We start from the raw sequence: 6027 nt of genomic DNA, 5'->3' as shown, positions 1-6027 counted from the left end.
ATAATGCAATTATAAAGTTATTGTTGGAAACATTTGTTCATTTCGCACAGAATATTAGTATAAACATCATATTAGAGGCAAAACATATGGCATATTAAAATGTGGTATACGGGACTTTCATTTTAAACAATGAATTAAAAGGATTGCACTTTTGGGATATGGGATATTGCTAATCCCAACTTCCCCCCTCCCCCCCACCAAAAAAACAAAAACAAAACAACAAAACAACAAAACAAACCGAAAGAACCTTTAAACGCGCACACAACTTTGAAACTTTGGAAGAAATTAAAATATCTACTTACCACAATAACTTACTCGACAGCTGCTTCATTTCCATATCTTTAACAGGTACATGTATATATTAATTATATGTTTGTCTGTTTGGTTTTTTTCATTTTTAGCCAGGCGTTGTCGGTTTATTTTCGATTTATGTGTTTTACTGTCCCTTTGGTATCTTTCGTCCCTCTTTTAAACGGTTTGGCATAGTGTTGTCAGTTACAAATGGAGATATATAAGTAAATTTGTCCTAGAATTAACCTGTAAGTTTCTACATTTATTTTTATTTTGCGTTATGTCATCGTTTAACTAGACATTTGCATTTTAATACACAAAATACCATTGAAATGCTGAAAGACACATTTATTATTTTTCAGTTACTATTATCTTGTAAAGAAATTACGATTATGAAACAAAAAAATGCCATTGAGTTACGATTATCATCCCGAATTTTTTAACAGCAATTTTCAAAGCGTTTAGACAATTCCAGTGCACCTTTACGATTCAAGTATGATGTACTGGTATAGAAAAACCTTGCAGCTGAGTAACTAATGACAAAAACATGCTACATTTGAGAAAAATGACTGTAAAGATTTTACATATATCTGCCGTCGCCATATTGGGATAGTCGTAATTCCAGTTACGGTTATCAGTTTAATACCAGTGATTACGCAACGTTATAGTTTATGTGTCTGTAAATTTTATATTTGAATGGTTTAACACAAATTGTTTAACATTTTTTAGGTTGGTATTTTGTTTAACAATATTAAATCGCTGTTTTCTGTTTTTCTGTGAATGAATTTATAAGTATTTAAAACGTTCAAACTTATAATTTCGTTGGATAAAAACCACAATTTTTATACGTGTGCATGTAAAAAAAGTGGCAGTGGGGTCTCAATACAGCACAGACAACATTTTGAAAAAGACCAGAAAAGTGGAAAAGTATATTTTACCAAAACGCATTTGACAGCTCGCAGGTCGAACAACGGATGTTCTTAAACCCTGCTGACTGCCATTTCGATTGTCAAATAAACGGATCACCAGAATAACGAAACGTTCTTAATTATCAATGTAATACCCAACAGAAAACAATAAACGCATGATAAACTTCGGTACTGACATGATTTAACAAACATATTCTATGTTACTAGTATTGAATTAGTTGGTTGCATTGGTCCTTTTATAGACTTCGTATTCTAATAAAAAAAACTTCTGCAGTTTGATTTTCAATAATACGTCAGTTACGTCAGACGTCAATATTATAATACAACATAATTACTCCGCTTCAATAAACATGGTAAATGTCTGAAAAAAAGAACACCACATATATGTAATTTCAAATCGAACTCGTAGCTAATGCCACTTTAAAACTATCTTCCGATGAGAAATTATCTTTAAGATGAAAGAATGAGCAAACAAAATAGGTACGTGAATAATATTGCATTCTTCACACCTCAATTTCATGTCTCATTGATGTCGTTTCAGTATATTGATCATTAACTGATTTTTTCCAGCCTGTCCTTGGTGTCTGTCCTTCCAGTACCATATGAAAGGACAACATATAGATGCTTTGGAAGTATTTGCAGGAGATAAAACATCTTCTTTGAGTAGCATATGGGAAAAAACAGGAGAGCAACCTAATCCTGACTCTTGGAAAACTGCTACCATAAATATCCCACAATATAGTAATCTTGGTGTATGTATACTACGACTCATTTATAAACAATGTATGAAAAATAAGAGTTAAGGATGTACTTATGTGAGGTTTTAGAAATTGTGTCAAATGTTCAGACTCCATGTTTTTTTTTTTTCATACAATACAATGTAAAATATTTTACCCTTTCACACCCAGTTATCTTTATATATAAGACTTAAAAGGTCATAAAGGGTCATTTGCTTAAGTTGAAGCAGATTTTAGATTTTCTTCTATTGATTTGAGACCCAATTAATACCAATGTAATATAAGATAAAAGTCCAAGTTAGCTTTTTACCGCCATTTAAAAAAAAAACCAGTTATCTCGAAAAGGAGCTCCATGACCTATCGATATTTTAAGCTTGTTTTGTTCCTTAACAAACGCTATTCGGCACAATTGTTTGAAATTTTGGATCCTCAATGCTCTTCAACTTTGTACTTGTTTGTCTTTATAAATATTTTGATATGAGCGTCACTGATGAGTCTTATGCAGACGAAACGCGCGTCTGGCTTACTAAATTATAATCCTGGTACCTTTGACAACTATTAAGGTATCAATTTTAAATTCTTGATTTTTTAAACTCCACAAACCCTCACCTAAGTACATCCCTTAGCAGAAATTGCTATCAAGGCACTTCATGCTGACGTCAAAATGTAAAAAGCACCCATTATGTGGAAATGCGGAAAAGTGGTATCTATATATGATTTATAATGAGACAAATATCAAGCAGTCCAAATGACATGGATAAATATCACAAACATGAATGCCAAATTGAAGTGACACACCGTCACGGAACTATTTCGAACATTCATAATAGTTTCCTTTTATCTGTTCGTTATATTAATGTTGTAAGTATTCTTTTACTAACGTGACTAAAGAAACTGCGATGATAGACTTTCAACAATTCATTAACCATATTGCAAGTATTGTGTAACTTGATATACCACTCTTTAGTTATCATCCTGTAAGTATTGTGTAACTTGACATACCACTATTTAGTTATTATCTTGTAAGTATTGTGTAACTTGACATACCACTCTTTAGTTATTATCTTGTAAGTATTGTGTAACTTGATAAAGCACTATTAAGTTATAAAGTGGTACGTATTGTGTAACTTGATAAAGCACAATTTAGTTATAAAGTGGTAAGTATTGTGCAACTTGATAAAGCACAATTTAGTTATAAAGTGGTAAGTATTGTGTAACTTGATAAAGCACAATTTAGTTATAAAGTGGTAACTATTGTGTATCCATCAAGAGACTTCTGATCGATATATTAAGAAATGTTTCAATGATATGTTTCAATCTTCGTGATACCACTAAAAATGTTCACTGCGTTTACTCATTCTTGTTACATGAAATCTCAAATTCAGTAATAGATATTGGTATATATTGTTTATTCTTTAAAACAAAAACAAAAATTTATCCAGATCAAGTATGAATTACAGCCATACAGAAAATCAAATAAATATTATGGTTTATTTTCTCAATGTAAAGAAAAAATATTTACAATTCACAATACATCTAAAAACGTTTTTATTTAAAACACGAAAGTGAAAAATATTAGTGCCAATGTATTTCAATACCAATAACACATATGTTATGTTGCAGATCACCATAGAAGCGTCTGCAATAACTGAGGCTTGGCAGGGTGACATTGCTATTGATGATATCACTCTCAAATCTGGTACATGCTAGTAAGTATTAATTTATTATTGTCGTCATCATGAATATGCATGAGATATTTTCCTTTGAATGTTAAGCTTAAACCAATGGATCAATGTTTCCATTACCATTTGATAGAGAGAAAGAAATATGATTACATGTTTCTTGGGGTTTTTTCAAATACAATGTATAAAAAATGTAAAAACAACTCCGATGTAAATTAAAAAAAAACGACAACCATCCGAAGAAGTATAATACTTGATGGAAAAATGTCTTTATGTTTTGCATTTCTTCCTAAATTTATTTTGCATTGGAAACTTTGATATATGTCTGTAGAGATTTATCAACAACAATCGAGCGAACAATCGATTAAAAATGTTAAATACTTCCCAATTGTCATGGTAAAAATAAGCCGATACAAAATGATATATAAACAAGATAACATGTACAAAAATATTCATTTACAATCGTTGAGAAAATTTATTTATTCTTTGATAACATTATTGGCACCAATTGTACTGCATCAGATGCTTATGTTCATCGGTAAATATTTTGTATGTTTGATATCACATGTATAACATGTATAATTCGTTAATCCATGCCTGTTGTCGATAACATTATGTTGATATGTTGATGTCTTTTTGTTTAGTTTCTTTAATTTGCCGTCTCATAGATGTATACCTTATATCGCGTTTAATTCATATATTATTTGCATTATATCAAAAATACACATTTCATGATAAGAACTTATTACTTACTGAGACGTACTAACTTATCAAGATTGTCTCTGCGATAGTTTTAAGTACACAAGTAAAATATCCCAGCTAACCCATTTAACAGATAACTGAAAAGTTTCGCTTTTTTACTCAATTTTTTGGAAATATTCCATTAAGATTGTTCAGTGAGTACAATAAAGTTGACGTTTTTTTCTCTCGGAATTATAACATTTAAAGTTTTAACAAATCGAATTGAGTGATTGTTAAAGTAATTAACATGTTTATCATCGTTACTCTATTTACAAAAAATGAAATGGGTCTTAATTTTACCCGTGCAGTAAAAATCGACGGGTGTGTGATATTTCGACTAAAAGAAGGAAAATATGTTGTTGGTCCGTATATTCAGTTGCCTTAACAAAACTTACTCAACCATACTAAATTTATATGCATTACTGTATTTAAAGGCATGACATGCATTTGGTTTTGAACCTAAAGAGTTAAAATATGTTTACATTGAAATTCTAAAAATATCAATAAAGGCAAATCCATAAAAAAAAACCATGCCAAATACCCAGAGAAGCAATTCAAAAGCCCGACAATGGGTTGGTGTTAAACAAGTTATACAGTGAAATGATTTTTACCCCTTTTTCTTAGTGTCTTCCTTTGGTTTCATGTACGTTTGAATGAAACCTCCTTGAGTAGTTACAAGTATATCAAAAAGATTATACATTGAGTAAATCACTTAACAAGCATAATTCGTCTCATCATAGACTAACACAACTAGAGTAAGAATTAGGCTTGCGATATTTTTTAAGCCTATAAGTTGGGTCATCGGGTTTTATGGGAATGATAAACACCTTCAACAATTTGTAAAAAATACTAAACGGTAAGTAGCACTTGGTATAACCACATGAGTGTATGCAGAATATGAACACATGCTCTGTAATTTCTATTTGAAAGTGAAACAGTTCAAAAGAGACAAACATACACGTGTCTTTCATAATCTACACATAGATAAATATTCTCTCTTCCGATATGACAGTCGTGAATAAGACATTTATATTCATAATATATTTGAATATCAGAAATTCTCCGTAAATAGATAGGGGAAATGTGTATAACTATTTGTCTCTCTTTTTTAGATCCTTTAGAGTGAACAGAAAACAGAAAAAAAAACCGATGACATTGATTGTAGGATATTCATAGTTGCTTGCTCATTATAATGATCAAGGTGATATTTAGTAACTAGTACTTTATAATGAACGTGTGATAATAACTGTTACTTTTTCATTATAATGAGCAGAATCTACAATGATAAAAAAATAAATAAAAAAATAGCACAATTGAAATTGGTTTTTTCTTAATATATGTGTTTATTTATGGACGTCAAGTTGGTTACCTATTCCCTATTCCCTATTCGTTACCTATTCCCTATTCCCTATTCGTTACCTATTCCCTATTCCCTATTCCCTATTCGTTACCTATTCGTTACCTATTCGTTACCTATTCCGTATTCCCTATTCGTTACCTATTAGTTACCTATTCCCTATTCCCTATTCGTTACCTATTCCCTATTCCCTATTCGTTACCTATTCGTTACCTATTCGTTATCTATTCCCTATTCCCTATTCGTTACCTATTCGTTACCTATTCCCTATTCCCTATTCGTTACCTATT

General features: G+C 30.8%; 1 long non-coding RNA gene across 1 annotated transcript; it reads left to right on the top strand.

Moving 5' to 3' along the window:
• Positions 1-1804: 1804 nt before the first annotated feature.
• On the top strand, positions 1805-5685 carry LOC139499471 (uncharacterized). Its single transcript, XR_011658197.1, has 3 exons — positions 1805-1972; positions 3581-3666; positions 5493-5685. It is a non-coding gene; the product is annotated as an uncharacterized lncRNA (long non-coding RNA).
• The last annotated feature ends 342 nt before the right edge of the window (positions 5686-6027 follow it).

This window comes from Mytilus edulis, chromosome 12, assembly GCF_963676685.1.
Source record: "Mytilus edulis chromosome 12, xbMytEdul2.2, whole genome shotgun sequence".
Lineage (NCBI taxonomy): Eukaryota > Metazoa > Mollusca > Bivalvia > Mytilida > Mytilidae > Mytilus > Mytilus edulis.
The sequence above is the reverse complement of the archived record's forward strand: the minus strand, read 5'-3'. Positions and strand labels throughout refer to the sequence as shown.